Source organism: Aquarana catesbeiana, linkage group LG10 (assembly GCF_042186555.1).
Source record: "Aquarana catesbeiana isolate 2022-GZ linkage group LG10, ASM4218655v1, whole genome shotgun sequence".
In the NCBI taxonomy this organism is placed as follows: Eukaryota; Metazoa; Chordata; class Amphibia; order Anura; family Ranidae; genus Aquarana; species Aquarana catesbeiana.
In genome coordinates, this window is record NC_133333.1 from 94,339,028 (window position 1) to 94,366,176 (window position 27,149).

Sequence of the window (27,149 nt, forward strand, 5' to 3'; positions counted from 1 at the left end):
TCCTTCCGATATCCCCCTCATCACTTCGTACTGTAGTCAGGGCTGGTGCAAGGATCCCTGTCCACATCCTAACACCAACTTGTTTCTCAGTTCACAAAGCGATTTTCTGTTGACAAGCCATTTCCCAACTAGGACTTCTATGAGCTTTTAAAACTCCCTGTTGATTTTCCATATGCATGTTGCTGTTTTTGGATTAAGACAAAATACTTAGAAAGGTGTTCAGATCTAAAAATTGTTTACATTTTCTAAAGCTGGCCATGCATGGTTCAGTTTTTTTTTGTTTAGCCGGTGTCTTGCCGAATAAGTTCCCTCGGCGGATAAGTTCCCCCCCTGTACTGCGCAGGCGCAGCGCCTGCGCAGTACGAACTAGTAACAGCCGCTGGAGATAGCCGAAGCTCAAAATCCACAATCAGCTGTACACGGCGCCTGCGCTCTGGGTCCAGGTTCCTTCCCTACCATTCAAGTGGACCTAGAGGGGGAATCTAAAAGAGCCAAGCGCAGCGAGGCCGTGCCCGAAGCATGGAGAGCAAAGCGAGCCCACGAGGGGCCCTCTTACAGGCGCCGTCTACAGCTGATTTGGACCTATTCCCCTTCGGCTATTTCCGCCGGATCCTACTGCACAGGCGCTGCGAGGGGGGTCCTTATCCGCTGAGTGGAACTTTCTCGGCAGAACACCGGCAGGCACGCTGCTCACTGGGGTGGTCATATCCGTCAAGAGCTCCACACCGCCCAGAAGAATTATTCAGGCCAAAGAAAAGACACAGCCTTCTCCCTTAGAGTGACCAAGATCCACTGCCTCCTCAGTGCCTGTAGTGGCAGGGGAAATGGCCATGTACAAATTCAATCAAAGAAGCTCTAGCCCCGACCCCTTCTAATATAGCGACCCCCCCCAGCACTGCTCCACTGTGTCTGCTTGCACCATTATAGTCTGACACAGGTTAGGAGAGGAACTCTGATCTGGAACTTAGAGGTCATGAGCTGCAAGGGTGGTTTTCACAAATGAGCTTACTAAAGTAATTTGAAAAGATGCTTTAGAAGGCAATTAAAGCCGCACCTGAGCAAACCACTGACTGCCTCTCTCACAAATTCTGCAATCTGGCACTGCACACAAAACACTTAGAAAATCATGTGGAGGGTCTTGAGACTGTGAGCTAGAGACCCTTAGAGAGAGCCTTCCAGAATCTGTATTGGACTTACAGTCCATGGGAACAGCGTTTTTCCAGAAACTTTTACATTCAATCCTGAGTGAGTAACTCGAACTAGACTGAGTCCTTACGATCCCTGCTCGTCGCCCCCCCAAGATGTCCCAGGGATATTATAACTCAATTTTATTATTTCTCCATGAAGGATCAATTACTGACTACAGCATGTAATTTGTCCTCTATTACCATAGCCATGAATACCCAGCTACAAGTTTTTTGGCAAAGCAAATACAGATGTGCCTTTCTGTTTGCACTTTCCCTCTCCTACCAAAGGAAATAATATACTGTACCTGCTGAACCCCTGAGAACCCGCAAAACACTATAGTAGATCTCCAGCTGACTGCCTCACATACACCACAAGAGGGCCCATGTAGACATCTCCTGCTGACCACTGAAATCATCAACAGCTTCACCAGACCAGGGATGCCAAGGTCCAATTTTTAATCTAATACAGCTTATATTTTACCTTATATTCGTATTTTAGACAAAGTCATAGCACATTTGTAGACTTATTAACCGCTTCAGCCCCAGAAGATTTCCCCCCCCCTTCCTGACCAGAGCACTTTTTGCGATTCGGCACTGTGTCGCTTTATAAGTAAAAGATTGCCACTCCAATCTCTCAAATTCATATCAAGACACCTGCCCTAATGGAACTCACAGGTGCTGGCTCTGCACAAGCTTGAGGAAAGAAAAAAATCCTGGACGGCCGCACACCATAGAAGGCATCTTTATTGATATGAAGAAATAAAATCCAAATGCAGTCACCTCATGTACAGGGAGGAACAGGAAAGATAGCTAACATGTTTCACGCCCCATCATGGCACTTATTTATAGCACAGTGTCGCTTTAACTGACAATTGCGCGGTCGTGCGACGTTGTACTCAAACAAAGTTGACGTCCTTTTTTTCCCACAAATAGAGCTTTCTTTTGGTGGTATTTGGTCACCTCTGCGGTTTTTATTTTTTGTGCTATAAACAAAAAAAAAGAGTGACAATTTTGAAAAAAACGCAATATTTTTTACTTTTTGCTATAATAAATATCCCCCAAAAATATGTAAAAAAAATATTTTTTTCCTCAGTTTAGGCTGATACAGTATGTATTCTTCTACATATTTTTGGTAAAAAAATTGCAATAAGCATATATTGATTGGTTTGCACAAAAGTTATAGGGTCTACAAAATAGGGGATAGTTTTATGGCATTTTTTTTTTTTTTTTTTACTAGTAATGGCGGCGATCTGCGATTTTTATCGGGACTGCGACATTATGGCGGACACATTGAACAATTTTGACACATTTTTGGGACCATTGGCATTTTTACAGCGATCAGTGCTAAAAATGCATTGATTACTGTAAAAATGTCACTGGCAGGGAAGAGGTTAATACTAGGGGCGATCAAGGGGTTAATTGTGTTCCCTAGTGTGTGTTCTAACTGAAGGGGGGGGGACTGTGTAGGGGAGATGACAGATCGCTGTTCATACTCAGTGTATGAACAGATGATCTATCACTTCTCCCCTCAGAGAACCGGAAACTGTGTTTACACACACAGATCCCGGTTCTCTGTGTGCCCTGAGTGATCGCGGGAGCCCAGCGGTGATCGTGACAGCCAGGCACTTGCATTAGCTCCGTGGGCGAGCAAGGGCCACAAAAAATACATTTTTTCCACAGGGTTATTTAATAAGTCTACAAATGTTGGTTGATATTGATTTTTGTGTAGCAATTTTTATGTCTATTTTTTATGTAATTTTAGGTATTTAGATTATATTTATTTATTTAATTTCATGATTATGCATTCATTTATTTTAAGGCATAAGTTCCCCTTTACAAAAAAATTATAAATGGACATTTTTTCACAGGTAAAAAAATATGCATTTATTATTTTTTTTGTAATGGATTTGTAAAGCATTGCACCCATGATTAGCAGACTGTGGGTGTAATGCCACAGTTCTGCAGACTGTCTGTGTATCTGTCTGGCCAAACCCCCCCAATACGGCCAAGCAGTTATACCACTGTGACAGTAATGCCCCGTACACACGATCGGACATTGATCGGACATTCCGACAACAAAATCCTAGGATTTTTTCCGACGGATGTTGGCTCAAACTTGTTTTGCGTACACACGGTCGCACAAAGTTGTCGGAATTTCCGATTGCCAAGAACGTGGTGACGTACACCACGTACGACGAGACTAGAAAAGGCCAGTTCAGAACCAAGCGTGGCACCCTTTGGGCTGCTTTTGCTAATCTCGTGTTAGTAAAAGTTTGGTGAGAGACGATTCGCGCTTTTTCAGACTCGTGATTTTCAGATCATTTTCTGCTGTTCAGTTTGTGCTTGTGGGTTTGTATCTGCTCTTCAGTGCGTGCAGCAAGTGACACGTGACTCTTGTCATTCTGTTCTTGTTCGTTCGTTACTGTTTTTCAGGTCGCTTTTCACAGGCCTTGCTGTTCTTCAGTGCGTTCTGTTACTTCGTTCTGAGCAGCCGACCGTTTTCTAGCCATGTTGCGTATGCATACTCCTCGTAGAGTTCGTGCTGTGCGGGGGCTTGGTGTTGGGGTCCTGACCTTGACACAAGTCCAGTCCATGAACAGGGTGGGGAGGAGTTCATGGACCAAGAATTGGTTGCTTCAGTGTGACCAGTTCTGTCATATGCCTTTGCTCCGTGACAGCCGTGAGAATAATCCTGATGATTTCAGGAACTTTCTCCGGATGACAGACCCCGTATTTCACCGTTTGTTGGCTTTGCTGACCCCTTATATTAGCAGGCAGGATACCTGCATGAGGCAAGCCATCACTCCGGAGCAGAGGCTCGTCGCCACCCTGCGGTACTTGGCGATGGGGAGAAGCCTGCAGGACTTGAAGTTCTCGAAAGGCATCTCCCCCAGGCTCTGGGGATCATTATTCCAGAGACCTGTTCTGCCATCATACAGGTCCTGCATAAGGAGTATATTAAGGTAAGATTTTTATCCTTTAATATCACATTTTATTATATATAATGTTTTGCTAATGTATTGTATTTCTTTCCTCATTCCCTAATTACCATGATTGTAATATGCTGTGAATGTCCCCTTTGTCCTCATGCATGCTGGATTTTTATGTAATTTTTTTTTTGTCCTTCATACATATTTGCCTTCACTTACCTCCCCAGCATGGTCTCCTGGCCCTATATTCACCTCATGTAGTCACTTAACAATGTATTTTATCAGCTCCATAGTAGTGCTTTACCCCAAACACCCCCTAAAATGTTTTTAAATGTGATTTGTGCTTTAAATTCAGGCAGAGTGGCAGAGTTTTTTTGGGGGGGGGGTCCCCAAATCATTTGGAACCCTCCCTCCCCCAAATGCTAAGTCAGCTGATACCAATTCTCTATCTATCCTCAATCATCTATCTGCTGACTTTGCCAAACCCATACACACTATACCCATCTCTTTTGTGGTCAGATTTATGGATGAATTCCCCAAAGCATGTAGTGCAAGGGCCTGCCTGTATACTTTCAAATGGTACTGTTAAAAGTTTCTGTATACTATTATTATCTTAATAGGTAATAGCAGAATGTACAAATGTGCTCCAATGTGTACAATGTGTATTTATATCTTTGTATTATGACACTTCTTACCTGTCCAGTGGGCTGCCAATAGTGTAACTAAGGAGGGGCTGGCGAAAGTAATACACATTATTTAGGCATCTCTCAATGAAGTGGAGAGGGTTACCTGTCCAAGAGTCCCCCCCCTATAATGTTAGAAATGGCCCATGAGAGGGTGTGGGGGAGGGGGAATCTGTTAGGTGTACCTTATACTTTGGTCTTTAAAAACACCCTCAAATAAATGTTATCTTGATGTTGGCCAAGAATGTTTGTGTCTAATCTGCTTTCCCTGTTTATGTGCAAAATGACTAATTTCTTTTTCTTGTTTGACTCCACAGTTTCCTTACATGCCACAGGAATGGCAGACTGTGGCCTCCCACTTTGCCCAGTGGTGGGACTTTCCTAACTGCGGAGGGGCAATTGATGGGAAAAACGTCCACATCGTCCCACCACCCAACTCGGGGTCATACTATTTCAACTATAAGGGGTTCAATAGTATTGTGATGTTGGCGGTGGTGTCGGCTACTTACGAGTTCCTGTATGTGGACGTGGGGAAGAATGGCCGGATGTCCGATGGTGGAGTCATCGCCCAGACGGAGTTCTACAGGCGTCTCCAGAATGGCAGCTTGGACTTGCCACCTCCAGAAGACAATGTGGAAGGACTCCCATTCGTCTTCGTTGCAGATGAAAGTGGTCGTCCTGGCTTGCCCCCCCTGAGTGCACTTGATGTCCGTCTAAGATACCTTGAATACTTTGCGGGTAGGAGGGCTATCAATATGCCAGACAATGTCTGAAACCTTTTTCAAATAAAAAAAAATTACCTACCTACTAAAATCTTTTGGTGACATTTACTGCTTGTGTTTCTTTTAGCTGACCCTGACAGAAATGTGGTGAGTCCTGAAAATGGCGTGATTGTGTAACATTACAAAGCATTGTTGGGTGTTATTTACTAAATGCAAAGACACTTTGCACTACAAGTGCAGTTGAAACTGCACTTGTAGTGCAAAGTGGATTTGCTCTTATGAAATAACCCCCATTGTCACTGAAAACACCAATTAGAGCACAACAAAAGTGTTGGAGCGTTGAAACAATAATCCACACATTCTTGATTAACAATTTTTTTAATACCAGCACAATCACATGTGCATTTAGAAAAGGTTTTTAAAACAAACCAACATGTTTGTTGTATAACAATTTTTGGGGTCACATTAGAAAAAGTAGAAATGTCCATTTAAGATAAAACAGGCATGTTTAAAACCAACAAGAAAGACACAAATCTTGAACTTACAAAGTTCACATTTGGTAGAACTTGAAGGCAATATCAGACATGAGTATTTACAAACTTTGCTTGATATTGTGTTCAGATGGGGTGAAGTCACCCCTAGAAAAGCCAAATTTTGAAGATGCACAGCAATTGCCGAATGTCAACATCTGCTAGCTGCCATTAGGGATGAGCTTCGAGTTCGAGTCGAACTCATGTTCGACTCGAACATTGGCTGTTTGCAAGTTCGCCGAACAGAGAACAATTTGGGGTGTTCGCGGCAAATTCGAATGCCGCGGAACACCCTTTAAAAGTCTATGGGAGAAATCAAAAGTGCTAATTTTAAAGGCTAATATGCAAGTTATTGTCATAAAAAGTGTTTGGGGACCCAGGTCCTGCCCCAGGGGACATGGATCAATGCAAAAAAAAGTTTTAAAAACGGCCGTTTTTTCAGGAGCAGTGATTTTAATAATGCTTAAAGTCAAACAATAAAAGTGTAATATCCCTTTAAATTTCGTACCTGGGGGGTGTCTATAGTATGCCTGTAAATGGCGCATGTTTCCCGTGTTTAGAACAGTCTGACAGCAAAATGACATTTTGAAGGAAAAAACTCATTTAAAACTACCCGCGGCTATTGCATTGCCGACAATACACATAGAAGTTCATTGATAAAAATGGCATGGGAATTCCCCAAAGGGGAACCCCGAACCAAAATTTAAAAAAAAAAATGACGTGGGAGTCCCCCTAAATTCCATACCAGGCCCTTCAGGTCTGATATGGATATTAAGGGGAACCCCGGCCAAAATAAAAAAAAAAAAATGACGTGGGGTTCCCCCTAAATTCCATACCAGACCCTTCAGGTCTGGTATGGATTTTAAGGGGAACCCCGCGCCAAAAAAAAAAAAAAAACGGCGTGGGGTCCCCCCAAAAATCCATACCAGACCCTTATCCGAGCACGCAACCTGGCAGGCTGCAGGAAAAGAGGGGGGGACGAGAGTGCGGCCCCCCCCTCCTGAACCGTACCAGGCCACATGCCCTCAACATTGGGAGGGTGCTTTTGGGTAGCCCCCCAAAACACCTTGTCCCCATGTTGATGAGGACAAGGGCCTCATCCCCACAACCCTGGCCGGTGGTTGTGGGGGTCTGCGGGCGGGGGGCTTATCGGAATCTGGAAGCCCCCTTTAACAAGGGGACCCCCAGATCCCGGCCCCCCCCCGTGTGAAATGGTAAGGGGGTACTTACCCCTACCATTTCACTAAAAAAATTTAAAAAATGTTAAAAATGACAAGAGACAGTTTTTGACAATTCCTTTATTTAAATACTTCTTCTTTCTTCGATCTTCCTTCATCTTCTGGTTCTTCTGGTTCTTCCTCCGGCGTTCTCGTCCAGCATCTCCTCCGCGGCGTCTTCTATCTTCTTCTCCTCGGGCCGCTCCGCACCCATGGCATGGGGGGAGGCTCCCGCTCTTCTCTTCTTCTTTTCTTCTCTTCTTCTCTTCTTCATTTTCTTCTCCGGGCCGCTCCGCACCCATGCTGGCATGGAGGGAGGCTCCCGCTGTGTGACGGCGCTCCTCGTCTGACAGTTCTTAAATAACGGGGGGTGGGGCCACCCGGTGACCCCGCCCCCCTCTGACGCACGGGACATGACGGGACTTTCCTGTGGCATTCCCCGTGACATCACAGGGAAGTCCCGTCAAGTCACCGTGCGTCAGAGGGGGGCGGGGTCACCGGGTGGCCCCGCCCCCGTTATTTAAGAACTGTCAGACGAGGAGCGCCGTCACACAGCGGGAGCTTCCCTCCATGCCAGCATGGGTGCGGAGCGGCCCGGAGAAGAAAATGAAGAAGAGAAGAAGAGAAGAAGAGAAGAAAAGAAGAAGAGAAGAGCGGGAGCCTCCCCCCAATGCCATGGGTGCGGAGCGGCCCGAGGAGAAGAAGATAGAAGACGCCGCGGAGGAGATGCTGGACGAGAACGCCGGAGGAAGAACCAGAAGAACCAGAAGAACCAGAAGATGAAGGAAGATAGAAGAAGCATTTAAATAAAGGAATTGTCAAAAACTGTCTCTTGTCATTTTTAACATTTTTGACAGTTTTTTAGTGAAATGGTAGGGGTAAGTACCCCCTTACCATTTCACACAGGGGGGGGGCGGGATCTGGGGGTCCCCTTGTTAAAGGGGGCTTCCAGATTCCGATAAGCCCCCCGCCCGCAGACCCCCACAACCACCGGCCAGGGTTGTGGGGATGAGGCCCTTGTCCTCATCAACATGGGGACAAGGTGTTTTGGGGGGCTACCCCAAAGCACCCTCCCAATGTTGAGGGCATGTGGCCTGGTACGGTTCAGGAGGGGGGGGCCGCACTCTCATCCCCCCCTCTTTTCCTGCGGCCTGCCAGGTTGCGTGCTCGGATAAGGGTCTGGTATGGATTTTTGGGGGGACCCCACGCCGTTTTTTTTTTTTTTTTTAGGCGCGGGGTTCCCCTTAAAATCCATACCAGACCTGAAGGGCCTGGTATGGAATTTAGGGGGACTCCCACGTCATTTTTTTTTTAAATTTTGGTTCGGGGTTCCCCTTTGGGGAATTCCCATGCCGTTTTTATCAATGAACTTCTATGTGTATTGTCAGCAATGCAATAGCCGCGGGTAGTTTTAAATGAGTTTTTTCCTTCAAAATGTCATTTTGCTGTCAGACTGTTCTAAACACAGGAAACATGCGCCCCTTTACAGGCATACTATAGACACCCCCCCCAGGTACGAAATTTAAAGGGATATTACACTTTTATTGTTTGACTTTAAGCATTATTAAAATCACTGCTCCTGAAAAAACGGCCGTTTTTAAAACTTTTTTTTGCATTGATCCATGTCCCCTGGGGCAGGACCCGGGTCTCCAAACACTTTTTATGACAATAACTTGCATATTAGCCTTTAAAATTAGCACTTTTGATTATTCATGTTCGTGTCCCATAGACTTTAACGGTGTTCGCGTGTTCGAACAAACTTTTTTCCTGTTCGCATGTTCTGGTGAGAACCGAACAGGGGGGTGTTCGGCTCATCCCTAGCTGCCATCATGGGGGATCAAGGGACGTGTTTTTGGGGTGCAACCCCTTCCTCACAGCTACTTTATTATTGAGGAAGGGGTTGCACCCCCAAAACGGGTCCATTGTGTGCCTCTTCAAAATTTGGCTTTTCGCTAATATGTCAAAAAATGCTAAAAATTTTTAGCTCACAAAAAGTGCAAACAAAAAAGGGATTTTGAGGGGTTTTAAACTCTCCCTAAAACATCAATGATGTTCTTCATTTTTTGTTGAACATCATTGATGTTTTTAAGGATGTTTTCCAAGTCCCTATTACACCCCATGATCTCCCCGATCAGGATCTGTGCACTTTCCGAGGTGAAAGGATCTGGATCCACAAGATCACGATTACCTAAAAAGATAGAAACAAAAACACACCATGTATTATAAATATGCCAGCATCCATCTCTAACCTGAGCCTGTGGTCGCAGACACTCACCTGTTGTGGTGCCAATTTCCACCACGTCTTCCTCCTCCTGCTCTGCGTTGCTTGGGTGGATTTCACTTTCTTCCACAGGTGGGGGGTCTCTGGTCTCCTCGGATGAGGGGTGTCCTCCGAGTCTTTTATCCCCTATGTAAAAAAAAAAAAAAAGTATACTTAGCACACAGACATTTGATGGCAGAAATAGGAATATGAAACATTGCTTGGAAGTGGGGTACAATTGTTTTTTTTGGCAGAGTTCCAAGATGTAGAATTTTTAGTGTCCTTTGTCAAGCTTGAATACTTACCTGTTTTGTACAAGCTTCACAGATGGAGACACCCCTATAGTATACACTGGAGCACCTGTGTGGGCCCCCTAATAAAAAGGGTGTTCATGTGTCCCACACTAGTGCTCCAGCGTCCAGATGTGAAAACTGCTGCTGAGTGTCCTCTCCTTACACAGAATCTAGTTTGCATTTCATTCTAGTTACAAACCCATCTACCCAACCAAATTATTTGCAGACAAGTAGGCCCTAAAAAATGTGGGCAAATGCATATGGCCAAAACAATGGTGTTTTCTAGGCCGAACGAACAATGTTTTATACGAACGAATAATGTGCCCATGAACATGAAAGTTGCCATTTTAAACTGGATAACAGTTAAGAAAAGCACATGGAGCAGCACGAACGTAATAAACATAAAGAATAGGAACACAAGACAACTACTTACTTTTTTGCAGCACTCTCCGGATCTTTCTGTACTGCTCATGCTCTCTTAATTTGTGGTCCGACCACCGCTTCCTGAGCTGATCTTTCGATCGTCGTACCCCGAAATTCCGGGCAGACTCTTGACTAGGGATGAGCCGAACACCCCCCTGTTCGGTTCTCACCAGAACATGCGAACAGGAAAAAAGTTCGTTCGAACATGCGAACACCGTTAAAGTCTATGGGACACGAACATGAATAATCAAAAGTGCTAATTTTAAAGGCTTATATGAAAGTTATTGTCATAAAAAGTGTTTGGGGACCTGGGTCCTGCCCCAGGGGACATGGATCAATGCAAAAAAAAGTTTTAAAAACGGCCGTTTTTTCAGGAGCAGTGATTTTAATAATGCTTAAAGTCAAACAATAAAAGTGTAATATCCCTTTAAATTTCGTACCTGGGGGGTGTCTATAGTATGCCTGTAAAGGGGCGCATGTTTCCTGTGTTTAGAACAGTCTGACAGCAAAATGACATTTTGAAGGAAAAAACTCATTTAAAACTACTCGCGGCTATTGCATTGCCGACAATACACATAGAAGTTCATTGATAAAAACGGCATGGGAATTCCCCAAAGGGGAACCCCGAACCAAAATTTAAAAAAAAAAATGACGTGGGAGTCCTCCTAAATTCCATACCAGGCCCTTCAGGTCTGGTATGGATATTAAGGGGAACCCCGGCCAAAATTTTTAAAAAAAAATGACGTGGGGTTCCCCCTAAATTCCATACCAGACCCTTCAGGTCTGGTATGGATTTTAAGGGGAACCCCGCACCAAAAAAAAAAAAAAAAACGGCGTGGGGTCCCCCCAAAAATCCATACCAGACCCTTATTTGAGCACGCAACCTGGCAGGCCGCAGGAAAAGAGGGGGGACGAGAGTGCGGCCCCCCCTCCCTCCTGAACCGTACCAGGCCACATGCCCTCAACATTGGGAGGGTGCTTTGGGGTAGCCCCCCAAAACACCTTGTCCCCATGTTGATGAGGACAAGGGCCTCATCCCCACAACCCTGGCCGGTGGTTGTGGGGGTCTGCGGGCGGGGGGCTTATCGGAATCTGGAAGCCCCCTTTAACAAGGTGACCCCCAGATCCCGGCCCCCCCCCTGTGTGAAATGGTAAGGGGGTACATAAGTACCCCTACCATTTCACGAAGAAAGTGTCAAAAATGTTAAAAATGACAAGAGACAGTTTTTGACAATTCCTTTATTTAAATGCTTCTTCTTTCTTCTATCTTCCTTCATCTTCTGGTTCTTCTGGTTCTTCTGGCTCTTCTGGTTCTTCCTCCGGCGTTCTCGTCCAGCATCTCCTCCGCGGCGTCTTCTGTCTTCTTCTCCTCGGGCCGCTCCGCACCCATGGCATGGGGGGGAGGCTCCCGCTCTTCTCTTCTTCTCTTCTTCTTTTCTTCTTTTCTTCTCCGGGCCGCTCCGCAATCCATGCTGGCATGGAGGGAGGCTCCCGCTGTGTGACGGCGCTCCTCGTCTGACAGTTCTTAAATAACGGGGGGGCGGGGCCACCCGGTGACCCCGCCCCCCTCTGACGCACGGTGACTTGACGGGACTTCCCTGTGGCATTCCCCGTGACGTCACAGGGAAGTCCCATCAAGTCACCGTGCGTCAGAGGGGGGCGGGGTCACCGGGTGGCCCCGCCCCCCGTTATTTAAGAACTGTCAGACGAGGAGCGCCGTCACACAGCGGGAGCCTCCCTCCATGCCAGCATGGATTGCGGAGCGGCCCGGAGAAGAAAAGAAGAAAAGAAGAAGAGAAGAAGAGAAGAAAAGAAGAAGAGAAGAGCAGGAGCCTCCCCCCCATGCCATGGGTGCGGAGCGGCCCGAGGAGAAGAAGATAGAAGACGCCGCGGAGGAGATGCTGGACGAGAACGCCGGAGGAAGAACCAGAAGAGCCAGAAGAACCAGAAGAACCAGAAGATGAAGGAAGATAGAAGAAAGAAGAAGCATTTAAATAAAGGAATTGTCAAAAACTGTCTCTTGTCATTTTTAACATTTTTGACACTTTTTTCGTGAAATGGTAGGGGTACTTATGTACCCCCTTACCATTTCACACAGGGGGGGGGCCGGGATCTGGGGGTCACCTTGTTAAAGGGGGCTTCCAGATTCCGATAAGCCCCCCGCCCACAGACCCCCACAACCACCGGCCAGGGTTGTGGGGATGAGGCCCTTGTCCTCATCAACATGGGGACAAGGTGTTTTGGGGGGCTACCCCAAAGCACCCTCCCAATGTTGAGGGCATGTGGCCTGGTACGGTTCAGGAGGGAGGGGGGGCCGCACTCTCGTCCCCCCCTCTTTTCCTGCGGCCTGCCAGGTTGCGTGCTCGGATAAGGGTCTGGTATGGATTTTTGGGGGGACCCCACGCCGTTTTTTTTTTTTTTTTGGCGCGGGGTTCCCCTTAAAATCCATACCAGACCTGAAGGGTCTGGTATGGAATTTAGGGGGAACCCCACGTCATTTTTTTTTTTAAATTTTGGCCGGGGTTCCCCTTAATATCCATACCAGACCTGAAGGGCCTGGTATGGAATTTAGGGGGACTCCCACGTCATTTTTTTTTTTTAATTTTGGTTCGGGGTTCCCCTTTGGGGAATTCCCATGCCGTTTTTATCAATGAACTTCTATGTGTATTGTCGGCAATGCAATAGCCGCGAGTAGTTTTAAATGAGTTTTTTCCTTCAAAATGTCATTTTGCTGTCAGACTGTTCTAAACACAGGAAACATGCGCCCCTTTACAGGCACACTATAGACACCCCCCAGGTACGAAATTTAAAGGGATATTACACTTTTATTGATTGACTTTAAGCATTATTAAAATCACTGCTCCTGAAAAAACGGCCGTTTTTAAAACTTTTTTTTGCATTGATCCATGTCCCCTGGGGCAGGACCCAGGTCCCCAAACACTTTTTATGACAATAACTTGCATATTAGCCTTTAAAATTAGCACTTTTGATTTCTCCCATAGACTTTTAAAGGGTGTTCCGCGGCATTCGAATTTGCCGCGAACACCCCAAATTGTTCGCTGTTCGGTGAACTTGCGAACAGCCAATGTTCGAGTCGAACATGAGTTCGACTCGAACTCGAAGCTCATCCCTACTCTTGACCACTTTCGCCATGATCTTGGCCTTTCTGACATTGGGGTTGGGGTAAGGTCCATACTTCCCGTTATAGTCGGACTTCTTCAGGATGTCGACCATCTCCAACATCTCCCCAAAGGACATATTTGAGGCCTTAAATCGTCTCCTTCTGGATCAGGACGTTTCTGGCTCCGGGCTTTCCTCCCCCTCCTTCTTGTTGCTGTAATTGGCACGCACCTGCTGTGTCTCCGCCATGTGCTCCTCCCCCACTGCGCCGAACGAGAAGGGGCGGGGAATAGAATAGAAAGAACGTCAGGGGCGGGCGAAGTTTCATGCATGCGCAGTGTGTATAAAGCGTAACAGGCGTGCATAGTACGTACGATCTGTGAGTGGAGGAAGGAGTATCGGAGGCGCCGATCGTGATAACGAAGGTAAGATCTAACCTTGGACTTATGCTGCTTCTACATTGAGGCCTATATTGTAACAAGATTAGGAGAGTTTTGCCTGACATTAGGGTTTGTCTTGTGTATTGCAGAGAAAATGGATGGCTTCAATGACCACAACTTCCTCCCCCTGTTCATAGACAAGTACAGGGTGCTGCCCTGTCTGTGGCAGGTGAAACATCCCCATTATAATCATAAACAAAAGAGGCAGACAGCGCTGGAGAAACTGCTGGAGTTGGTGAAGCCGGTGGTCCCCACAGCAACCATCCCTTATTTAAAAGCCAAAATTGGTGGCCTGAGGAGCACTTATCTTAGGGAGCGCAAGAAGGTCACGGATTCCCAGAGACCCGGAGCTGGAGCAGATGACGTTTATGTCCCCAGGCTGTGGTACTATGAGAGACTGCGATTTCTGTCAGACCAGACTGAAGTCAGGGAATCCCTCTCAACCCTATCTTCCACTCTTCCTTCCACCCTATCTTCCACCCCAGCTGAGGCTTCCGATGTCCAACCTGGGACTTCCAGCCCGGAAGAAGTGGAGGAGCCCAGCTTGAGCCAGGTATAGAATTCTTCTACAGATTTCTGGTCAATAAAAAATGATGTTTACTAGATGTTATTATTGATCACTAATTGCTGGTTTAATAAAGTGTTTTACATATCAATAGACAGTAGTGGGCAAAAATTTTTGGGACAAGAATGAAAAATGCTGGGCTTAGAATGATAGTCTTTTATATTTGTTAACATTCAATTTGCAACAGTCATGAGATGAAAATTGTGTGTGATTGATGAAGTAAAAACTAAAATTATGTCCCTTTTTCATACACAGGAAGACCTCAGCCAGGACGAGGCTCTGGAATATGGCACACAGGAGGAGGCTGTGGAATGTGGCAGCCAGGAGGAGGCGGGGCTAAGTGGCAGCCAGGAGAAGCCTGGGACCAGTAGGAGCCTGACTGACCGAATCGCAGGTTCCTCCCCTCCGCCTTCCAAACAAAAGACCCAGGAAGGGGAGTCACGTGCAGGATTCAGCACTCAGGCTCATTCAGGAGGCTTCTGTGTCCCTCAGAGCCACCCCCACCCCTGAAGAGGCCTTTGCCTGCATGGCTGCCACCAAACTGCAGGGCATGCAGGAGGGCCACGCCTCCTGTGTGAGGACCTTATTTATAAAGTCTTAACTAAGGGGGTGAGGGGTGAAATCACACCCAATACCCACATGATTGAGTTGGAACATCCTCCTCCTCCTCCTGCCACAACTCCACCACCAGAGCCACAGCGTGGAAGGAAGCATGGAAGGAAGAGCAGAGAGTGATGACCTGGGTTCAGTCTGGTCTGGAAAAAGATGCAGTCTCTTGTAGTACCACAGCCTGGGGACATACATGTCATCTGCTGCTTTCATGATCTCTGGGACTTCTGGACCAGACTGCACTCCCTTAGATATGGACTCCTCAGGCCACCAATTTTGCAGTAAAATAATTGATGTGTGCCCTGGGGGTCAAAGGCTTCACCAATTTCTGCTGTTTCTCCAGCGTTGCCTCCCTCTTTGTTTGGTTATGAGCCCTTAATAAAGGTTTTTTGGTTTCATTTGGACTTGCCTATGTGTGTTTTCCTTCAAAAAGGACAGTTTGTTTGTGAGGATTCAGGTACATTTCAAAAATACAATGTGAGATTAACAAGAGACACCAACACCAAGCAACCTCCTTGAGATTAAATAATACAAGATAACAATGGTGTCGTGGTAACTTGACACACAAAACACACACAAAAATATTCAGGATGTTAAAAAACAAACAAAAAAAAAAAACAAGATCAGCCTTGAAAAAATTGAAAACCAAAAAAAAAATAAATAAAAAAAATCACATCAGGGTTTAAAAAAAAAAAAAAAAACACACAAAAAAAAATTATATAGATTTTTGGTCAGATGTGACAAATCATAATGTAGCACTAACTCACTGTGGAGCTGCTGGTTTAAGTGGGTCTGTTACCTTCACTTTGCTTCCCTCTGTTTCACCGGCACCGGGTCTAGGGGTTCAGTTGAATTTACTGCTGGACGACACACGCACCAACACTGGAGTACATTTTCAATGCTTTATTGAACAGTCAAACTTTAGGAAGTAGCAGGAAAGAGACGGAAAAGGAATCCCTTTGATAAAGTCACGTGGTGTGACGCAACGCGTCAGGGTAGGAGGAGTCAGGTGCCGACGCTTCTCGGGGACGGCCGAACCCAGAAGCCTTGTACAGTTCTCACTGCTCGCTTTTAATTTTAAATGTAAGTTACTACTTATGCTACAATAAACGTTATCTTAATTACTACACTATGGGAGCTATTCCTTTTTTCCTGACCATTGTCCCTGGATTACTGTGAGTGGCGGGAGGTGAAGCGGAGAGCCAGATCTAGGGATACCCCGCAGGGAAGGTGAATGCTGATGCCGCTGCTGCAGGAAACACATCCCCTGTATAATAGCAATATCCATCTGCTTGACTCGGCGCACTGGGGGGACGCTACGTGAGGTGAGAGGCTGGGGGGGAACAATCGGTGTGTGCACCAGAAGCAAGGAACAGCACAAGTCACTGTTATCTGCACGTCTTTAATAGACTTTTGGAACACTTGAAGTCACAGATTGCATGATAGTGGGACTGCATTGCACCATTGTCACATTTCTTGGACTACACTTTATATTTATTTTTCTTATTTTCCTATTTTTTTGCCTGTGGTTTGTTTGCATCTCACACGTAAAGGGATGCGTGTATAACATTATTTATTGCACTTATGTCACTATTTGCTCAGTTTTATTTTATGCCTAATTTTATATTGTTGCGGAGCATTTTTTTGCATTCGTAGTTGCATCTTATTATTCTGATTTTTTCCACACTGGTTTATTCGATATATTTTAGGGAAGACGAGGTCACACGTCTTATGTTATAGCACGTTGAATTTATTATTAACATTTTTTGCAGAGTCACCAGTATGCCATTTTGATTATTTATTACATTGTGGAGTTTGGTCATTGCACCAGGGTTTGCACTTTTTGCACAAGTCACTTTATTCATTTATTTATTTATTTGACATGCAGGTTATTCATTAGGAATATTTTTGATTATTTACATTGTGGAGTTTGGTCACTGCACCAGGGATTGTGTTTTTGCACAAGTTGCTTTATTCATTTATTTATTTGACATGCAGGTTACTTATTAGGAATATTGGTTTAGTGGCTATAACTTACTGCCACACACGATACTTTTAATAGGAGGAATACCCAGATGTGGTTTGACCAATTAGTTTTTATCTTGTTTCTCTGCAGTCTGGTACGGAAGGATAGAGTAGCGCCACACTTTATCAGCATAGATAGTTCCAATGAACAAAGCATCAGTTAAAACGTTCATCCATCCGGACAGAACATCCAGTCTTTCTAAAGGGTTTAGGCACAGACAAGTAGTCCCAAATAGCTTTTTTCTACCAAAGTTCCCGATTAGCTTCAATCTCATGACATCCTGGGGCACATAGGGGAATTCCAATCCATACTCTGCAGCCACACGCTTGTTTAACATCCTTTGCAAGCGAGCAAGTTTTGGCAAAGATCTGTCTTTTCCCAAACCAGGTGGTACACAGGAGTCTAATGACTTTTTCACCATAGACCCAGCCGGTGTCTATAGCGAATCAATAACTTTTGACAAAGTCCCAGCAACAGCACTGTGCGTCTCCACACAGGGCGACGTCTTCTCAGAACTCATGGCAGTCCATTCAGGAAGGGTCATTGTGGAGGCAACATCTTCGCCTTGTGACCACAATAGCTCTTGCGACATGGTTTCGAACAAGTCATCATCCCCGGAAAGATCCGACATGGATTCTATTTCCGAGTCTCTCAATTCCTCTGCTGGCAAATACTTATTTACAGTCCCCAACAATGGCTTACCCGTTCCAGACGTAGACTCTGGTAGCTCCGGCTCAGGTAACCTCTGGGTTAGACCACGGCCGAGAGAAGCTCTCACATAGCCCACCTTCCTTTGAGTAGGCACCACAGGAACAGGTGTAGTGGATTCAGAAACCAAAGTAATGTCTCCTGATGAGACGGCAGCAGCAGCGTCTCTCTCCGAAACATTGTCAGTAGCAACAGGCGAAGTAGCGGCCCGTCGCTCTCTCTCTCTGTAGCGATAGCAGCTTCCACTGTAGTGATACCTGTCACCCAATCCATCCGGTAGGGACGGGGTGGCATAGTAGGTGACTCCACTACAAACAAGTACTCTCCACATTGCGGACATCGGCCGAATGGAAGAAGATGCACAGCCAATCCTCCACATCGATGGCAGGTCATGCCCAGTCCCTCAACATCTCCCAAGGTATACAGGACAAACTTCCCCTGTGGCTTCATTCGAACTCCAGGACCGTGAGCAGAGTTCCATATTGCACAGTATTCATCACAGTGCTTGCAGGGAACACTGTGGGTCCCACAACCGATTGCAACGCTGGAAAAGACATGGCCACACTCTGATCTTTTCAGCACGATTATGAGGCTTCTCTTCTCCTCTGGCGCCAAGCACACTACACGCGTCCCACGCGGTAGCAAGTAGGGTAACTCCTCCTACTTGTTCTTTCAGTCACGTAGCTCTTGGGCCTCTTCTGGCGCCCAGCGTCTATGCATCCAAAGCAAAGTCCTGTAGTTTAACCTTTCCTCTTCCTGAAAAGATTTTTTTTTCAAAGTCCAGCTCTCTCTATAAACTCCCGGTAAAACACTCCACTGGGTTGCAACAATTGTCGGCCAACAAATCCCGGACAACGCCCCCACATGTAGCACTAACTCACTGTGGAGCTGCTGGTTTAAGCGGGTCTGTTACCTTCACTTTGCTTCCCTCTGTTTCACCGGCACCCGGTCTAGGGGTTCCGTTGAGTTTACTGCTGGACGACACATGCACCAACAGTGGAGTACGTTTTCAATGCTTTATTGAACAGTCAAACTTTAGGAAGTAGCAGGAAAGAGACGGAAAAGGAAACTCTCAGGAGAAACTCAAATATCTTCTTGCACAAATCTCAGCGACAAATGTCCTGGTAGAATTCAGATAATTATGTGAAATGTGTTCCCCTCATGGGACACACTCTTTGCTCATCTGGATAGGCCTCTCTCACCGGTCTAGCAGCCAGTACGCAGCATGAATCAAAAGTCTCTGCCACAGACTTATTTGGGGGGGTAAATCTGCACAATCCTCTGCCACAGGATGTATCAGATCTTCTGCAGTGAAAAGTCAGTCACAGTGCCTGAACCTTTAAGCCAAACCGGCGACACTATGCTGTATGGTTACTTCTTTTGGATACGTCCTCCAGCCGAGTCACCAGGCCCCTCTATAGACCAGCACGCTGCGTGATCTCTCCAAGACGGGTCCTTCCCTGGGATCTCCTCGGCTGTCCAGCTTTGTCACACAGGACCGACAGCTCAGGACCATTCCTCGGCCGCAGTGGTAGGCCCCAGACAAGCCTCTGGACCCACCCCTGCGCCGTAGCATCGTGGGCCTCCCGATCGGAGGACCACGAGGTAGCTCCTTAACGCATGCCTGTCGGCCAGGAGGGCCAGCAGGTGGCTGCAAAAAAACCCTAGAACATGGCATCTGTCCCATAAATACCCTCGCCCAGAATGCAACTCGGAGGACCACCTCCACCGAGCTTGCCTCCGAGCCAGAGGAGCAGCCATACACTTCGACATGTTGCCTTTCCAACACTGACTAATGGTAACAGCGACACCCACCGGTCAGCACGGAAGCACACACAACGTCAGCCAAGCTGGAACAGAGGCGAACTTTTAACCTTACTAACACAATTTACTAAATTTACCTAACCTGTGGTAGATTGTAAATCTACCAGTGCTACAATAATATATTGAGGGAATCACAATAAATAATAAAGAAAGAAGTTTGTGAGAACTCTGTGTGAATATCAGCAGCAAAACTACTTCGTTCTTCCTGCATTATAAAGAAGAAGAGAGTGTGCTGTATTAAACAATTTTAAAGATTGCAGCGTGACGAAAGTGCTCTATCCATTCCGAACGCTAATTTTACCAGAACGAGCTGTTCCGTCTCAGAATTTCTTCTGAGCATGCGTGGCACTTTGTGCGTCGGAATTGTCCACACACGGTCGGAATTGACATGATCGGATTTTGTTGTCGGAAAATTTTATAGCCTGCTCTCAAACTATGTATGTCGGAAAATCCGATGGAAAAAGTCCGATGGAGCCCACACATGGTCGGAATTTCCGACAACACGCTCCGATCGCACATTTTCCGTCGGAAAATCCGACCGTGTGTACGGGGCATAAGACTTAATGAACTACCAGAGCACTCAACAGCACCTAGCGGCTGTTGGACCTTGTAGTTTTCCCATTCACAGAATACTCCACCTGTCCGGCTGCGTTTTTTGCAGATTATGACAACTAGCGGGGGGGAGAAGATCCCCCACTAGCTGTCAGACCAGGGGTTCAGGGGAGCAGGGGCCAGTGTATCTGTAACATGTTACAGGTTACACCTCAAATATGGGTGTAACATGTAATATGTTACAAAAGTTTAACTTATCCTTTAAATATAAATCACGGTTATAATGTAAGCTCTATTAGAATAAATATTGGCTAAAATATAGGCCATATTAGATAAAAACAATGTTGATAATTCATTATAGATGTGAAATTGATTTTGTAAATGTCTAATTTTATATTTATGATTTTTTTTTTTTTTTATTGTATATTTATTTTAAAAAAATTGAGCTTACAAAGTGCAAAAAAAAAAAAACATTTCAAATACAGAAAGCCAAATGAACATGTGCATGACAAACAACAAAAGCATGGTATTGTTGAGCATTGGGTTATCATGTCTTGATTTCAGTCACATGAGTATAATATATGCAGTTTAAAGGTGATACACTGCTGGAGTAGTATGGTGATATTAGAACACTCACTTTCCCTGGAACAACCGTGAGGACCGCACTAAGCAGAGGATTGGAAACAGTTTTTGGAGTGAACAACACCCGCCCTAAGGCACCCACTTTGTCGCTCGGTACCCCTGTAGGGGTGATTATTTCTGGTGAGTGGGGCAGCACTGGGGGGTGAGCACTTCAAGTCACCTTATGAAAAATCGCACAGAAGTCACTGCGGTGTACCCTCTAGGGTGAAATAAACAGCATTTATAGCCGAACTCTGCTCTCCCCACCTGGTTTACAATATTCTTCTCTGCATGGATTATATATAAACTTTTCATGAAATTAACCATATTGCTTGGCATCATAGATAGGAAATTGGAATTAATTGAATATTTATTTATTTACCTTTTTAATTTTATTTATGCACAGGCAGGGTTTCTACTGAATTTTTAGTCTGTCACATATCAGGACACTTCACGTCTCACAAGTGCCACACTGTCCCAATATTTTTGAACATTTGAGTCAAACACTACTGTATTTATTATTTTTTGCACATATATATATATATGAAAGGGTAACACAGATATTACACTGGTAATAAATTTCACATTTTCTCCCTTACTATCTAAAAAATTTTTTTTTTGGGTGCCATCTTGTCCCAATATTTTTGAATATTGGGGCTAAATTCCATCTTTTGCACTGCTTCTTTGCACAGCTCACTATAATAACTCTCTTCACTTATTTATTAAAATCCAAATTGGTTAACACCTCCACCCCGCCGAAGGGATGCACTTTATTTAGTAGTTTTTAAAGCAATGGTGTTTTTTGAAACTTTGGCCATCTTTAAATATATGATCCACCCTGTTTTAGACTGTATTATCTTTTAATATTGGTGGAGCTTTTATGTATCATGGTCACCTGGATTTAGATGTGAATCCTGTGACAATTTTACCTGGTATGCAATAATACTATAAAGGGCAGCGCCGGTTCCATTCTTATCTGTTTTATTCATTATGCAATTAGACCCTAAGGGGTACTAATTAGAAATTGGCAGCAGCTCTCATTCTGTCCTAAGCGCGGATCTATCTACTTATATTTGCATCGGTGAATGCTTCCAACTTTATCGTTCATCCCTAAAATATTAGCCCATATTTTTACCCATTTCCCCATTTTCATCATCTGTGCTGACCATTTTCCATGCTTCCCCAAATAACCATGCCACTGCCTTCCACGTGAACTGCCCCTGGCCTATTTTTTGACTATACCTCTGCCTACCGTTTGGACTGCTTCCACATAAACTGACCCTGGCCTGTTTTGTGATTATACCTCTGCCTACCGTTTGGACTACTTGCACGTGAACTGACCCTGGCCTGTTTTATCAACTACGCTTCTGCTTTCCGCTTGTACTGCTTGCACGTGGACTGACCCTGGTCTGTTTTATGGACTATGCTTTTGCCTACTGTGTGGACTGATCTGTTGCCCTGCTACTGTAGTACACAGGGGTCTCACATATGTGAGGGGCTCCAGAATAGTTTTTCCGGATGGAGAAAACATTTTTTTGTTTTTTTCCGGGTTTCATAATTTCTGGATTAGGGTCTGGAGTCCAGAGGCTTCATAGAGACTTGGGCAGGCGAAGCCTCTACCCCTGTACCCCTGTGCATAGGTCTTACCTGATTGCGGCCCTCAACCTGCTGCTGACTTACTGCCATCATGCCTCTGCCTGCCACATGAACAGACCACACCTCTGCCTGCTACTTGGACTATGCAAATAATTAGCTATAGCAAGAGGCAGTATGTTTATGAAGAGCTGGAGAGCAGTACAATAATGAGTGTCTGCAGGGAGCAGTGTACCAGGACCAATATTATTGCTGTGCTGGCTGTCTCTGCCTGGACAATTTCTATGGACAAATGCTTTGGCTGTGCTGACAATATCCTTGTGCTTACTATAGACAATATTCCTGCCTGCTGCCTGGATAATTACTATTGCTGGCGCTAAGCACATACCTGCTTGCTGCCTAAACCAGTGCTTTCCTCTGTGGACACTACTAAAGGCACAGGTAATACTTTTTTTTTTTTACCCTTTCTGCAATAGAATTTATTTTGGATTGTAATTCTTGGCATGTACATGCTATGTGTTAGAAATATGAAGGGCCTTCAAAAATGATAGGTTGTTAGGAAATGATATAGGTAATTTATGCTCTTAGAACGTCCGATGGGGCTACTTGGATGTTGGGCCTCTGTATGTGGCTAAGCTGTGAAAAAGTCTCACACATGTGGTATCGCCATACTCAGGAGAAGTAACAGAATGTATTTTGGGGTGTATTTTTTGCTATGTATTTGCTATGTGTTGGAAATATCTTACAAATGGTCAACTTTGTGTAAAAAAAATGCGTCTTCATTTTTTTCCACATTTTACAAAAACTTCTGGAAATAAATGAACCGTTCAAAAGACTCATTATGCCTCATAAATTATACATTGGGGTGTTTGCTTTCCAAAATGGGGTCATTTTGTGGGCAATTCCATTGTCCCAGTGCTCCAGGGCCTTCAAAAGTGTAATAGGTGGTTGAGAAATGAGATGTGTAATTTATGCTCGTAGAACGCCTGAAGGTGCTACTTCAATGTTATGCCTTTGTATGTGGCCAGGCTGTGTAAAAGTCTCACACACGGGGTGTATCTGGATTTTGCAAAAGCATTTGACACAGTTCCCCATAAACGTTTACTGTACAAAATAAGGTCCATTGGCATGGACCATAGGGTGAGTACATGGATTGAAAACTGGCTACAAGGGCGAGTCCAGAGGGTGGTGATAAATGGGAAATACTCTGAATGGTTAGAGGTGGGTAGTGGGGTCCCCCAGGGTTCTGTGCTGGGACCAAGCCTATTTATTTTGTTCATGAATAACCTGGAGGATGGGGTAAACAGTTCAATCTCTGTATTTGCTGACAATACTAAGCTAAGCAGGGCAATAACTTTGCAGGATGTGGAGACCTTGCAAAAAGATCTGAACAAATTAATGGGGTGGGCAACTACATGGCAAATGAGGTTTTATGTAGAAAAATGCACAAACTTTTGGTAGCGTAATTATTAAATGTGGAATGTATGTTCTTTGTTAAAGAACACTATTTTTTATCAAGTTGTTATGAGTAATGTTCAGATTTAAGGATTTTCTATACATATATTAGCCATCCTGGGTTTTTTTTTTGCCTTCCTCTGGATCAACTGTGGGTATAGGATTGGGTATATGGGATTGTATGATATTTTTTATTTTATTTATTTATTTATTTATTTATTTATTTATTTATTTATTTTTATGGTTGAACTAGATGGACTTGTGTCTTTTTTCAACTAACTATGTAACTATGTAACTATCCTCTTGATAAAGTCCTTTTTCAAAGAAACACATTTGAGCGTGGCCTAATCAGTGGGTGTGTCCAGGCTGTCAAGTGAGGAGAGCAGAGACCAGAGGCTAAGCAGAGCAGCAGCTTTAGCCAGCTTCTTCCCACAGAGTGCATGCAGAGTCCCAGCAGGTCTGATAAAAGTTTGTGAGTAGCCTTTTATTTGGGGCCTAATAAAGTACAATTTTTTTATGGTATTACTTGATTGTGCTGATTTTTTTCTTTTTCTTGTGGATGCAACATCTACAGTGGAAAAGAATTACCGTCCGGGAGGTGTAAAAGAGCAGCCCTATTGAGGAGTATATGAGCTGTTTTTGCCGACCTGTTTTCAGAAAGGCAAAAAGATTTGGTGATGCTCTGATGGGAGTCAGACTCAGAGAATGGAGGGAAACCTCATTTTTTAATGAAGTGTGGAAACACAGAGCACTTTGGAAATTGGACTTTGTTTAATGAATTATTGATTGTTGCAATTTAATTCGAAGCACTTTGGAGCACTTTAGCACGATGGAAATTAGATATAAATAACTGACATTTAGGAGTAGTTTGTATATTTTTTGTAAGGTATGCTGTATAGTTTTGCAAGGCAGATTCTTAGTATTTTGTATGTTTGGTATATGATACTGCAGTTTATATTGCAGCTGCAAGGAAAATTATTATTTTTTATATTTTCTTTTAAAATATATATATCTTTTTAGTTTTGGCGCAGAGTGGGGATTAATTCAATAATTCATGGCTATATTTGGTCAATTATGTCACCACTATCCCTTCTTCTTCCCCTACAAAGCTGATGACAGCCCGGGGAGCATCCATTCGGCTAGCATTACCTCCAAGGGTCCCCCAAAATACATAGCAGACCATCGCGGCAATTTGTGTACTGTTTTTTTTTTTTCTTTTTTTTTTTATTAGCAAAGAAGCTAGCAATGACAGATGTTAAAGTAATTTGCCGTCAATTTTAAAACTTTTTAATTTATTAAATGTCAGTGTTGCTGCAGCACGTTCTGTACATCACAGAGATTAGGGATGAGCCGAACACCCCCCTGTTCGGTTCGCACCAGAACATGCAAACAGGAAAAAAGTTCGTTCGAACATGCGAACACCGTTAAAGTCTATGGGACACGAACATGAATAATCAAAAGTGCTAATTTTAAAGGCTTATATGCAAGTTATTGTCATAAAAGGTGTTTGGGGACCTGGGTCCTGCCCCAGGGGACATGGATCAATGAAAAAAAAGTTTTAAAAACGGCCGTTTTTTCAGGAGCAGTGATTTTAATAATGCTTAAAGTCAAACAATAAAAGTGTAATATCCCTTTAAATTTCATACCTGGGGGGTGACTATAGTATGCCTGTAAAGGGGCGCATGTTTCCCGTGTTTAGAACAGTCTGACAGCAAAATTACATTTCAAAGGAAAAAAGTCATTTAAAACAATACACATAGAAGTTCATTGATAAAAACGGCATGGGAATTCCCCACAGGGGAACCCCGAACCAAAATTTAAAAAAAATGACGTGGGGGGTCCCCCTAAATTCCATACCAGGCCCTTCAGGTCTGGTATGGATATTAAGGGGAACCCCGGCCAAAATTTAAAAAAAAAATGGCGTGGGAGTCCCCCTAAATTCCATACCAGACCCTTCAGGTCTGGTATGAATTTTATGAGGAACCCCACGCCAAAATTAAAAAAAAAAAACGGCGTGGGGTCCCCCCAAAAATCCATACGAGACCCTTATCCGAACACGCAACCTGGCAGGCCGCAGGAAAAGAGGGGGGGCAAGAGAGCGCCCCCCCTCCTGAACCGTACCAGGCCACATGCCCTCAACATTGGGAGGGTGCTTTGGGGTAGCCCCCCAAAACACCTTGTCCCCATGTTGATGAGGACAAGGCCCTCATCCTCACAACCCTGGCCGTTGGTTGTGGGGGTCTGCAGGCGGGGGGCTTATCGGAATCTGGAAGCCCCCTTCAACAAGGGGACCCCCAGATCCCGGCCCTCCCCCCCTGTGTGAAATGGTAAGGGGGTACAAAAGTACTCCTACCAATTCACTAAAAAACTGTCAAAAATTTTAAAAATTACAAGAGACAGTTTTTGACAATTCCTTTATTTAAATGATTCTTCTTTCTTCTTTCTTCTATCTTCCTTCATCTTCTTCTGGTTCTTCTGGTTCTTCCTCCGGTGTTCTCGTCCAGCATCTCCTCGGGCCGCTCCGAATCCATGGCATGGAGGGAGGCTCCCACTCTTCTCTTCGTCTTCTTCTCTTCTTAATCTTCTTTTCTTCTTCTCTTCTTCATCTTCTTCTCTTCTTCATCTTCTTCTCCGGGCCGCTCCACATCCATGCTGGATAAGCCCCCCCACCCGCAGACCCCCACAACCACGGGGAATGCCACAGGGAAGTCCCGTCATGTCCCGTGCGTCAGAGGGGGGCAGGGTCACCGGGTGCCCCCTCCCCCGTTATTTAAGAACCGTCAGAAGAGGAGACGCGTCACACAGTGGGAGCCTCCCACCATGCCAGAATGGATGTGGAGCGGCCTGGAGAAGAAGATGAAGAAGAGAAGAAGATGAAGAAGAGAAGAAGATGAAGAGAAAAGCGGGAGCCTCCCTCCATGCCATGGATGCGGAGCGGCCCGAGGAGAAGAAGGGAAGAAGACGCCGCGGAGGAGATGCTGGATGAGAACACCGGAGGAAGAACCAGAAGAACCAGAAGAAGAAGAAGATGAAGGAAGATAGAAGACAGAAGAAAGAAGAAGCATTTAAATAAAGGAATTGTCAAAAACTGTCTCTTTGCATTTTTAACATTTTTGACAGTTTTTTAGTGAAATGGTAGCCTTACCATTTCACACAGGGGGGAGGGCCGGGATCTGGGGGTCCCCTTGTTAAAGGGGGCTTCCAGATTCTGATAAGCCCCCCCGCCTGCAGACCCCCACAACCATCGGCCAGGGTTGTGGGGATGAGGCCCTTGTCCTCATCAACATGGGGACAAGGTGTTTTGGGGGCTACCCCAAAGCACCCTCCCAATGTTGAGGGCATGTGGCCTGGTACGGTTCAGGAGGGGGGGCGCTCTCTCGTCCCCCCTCTT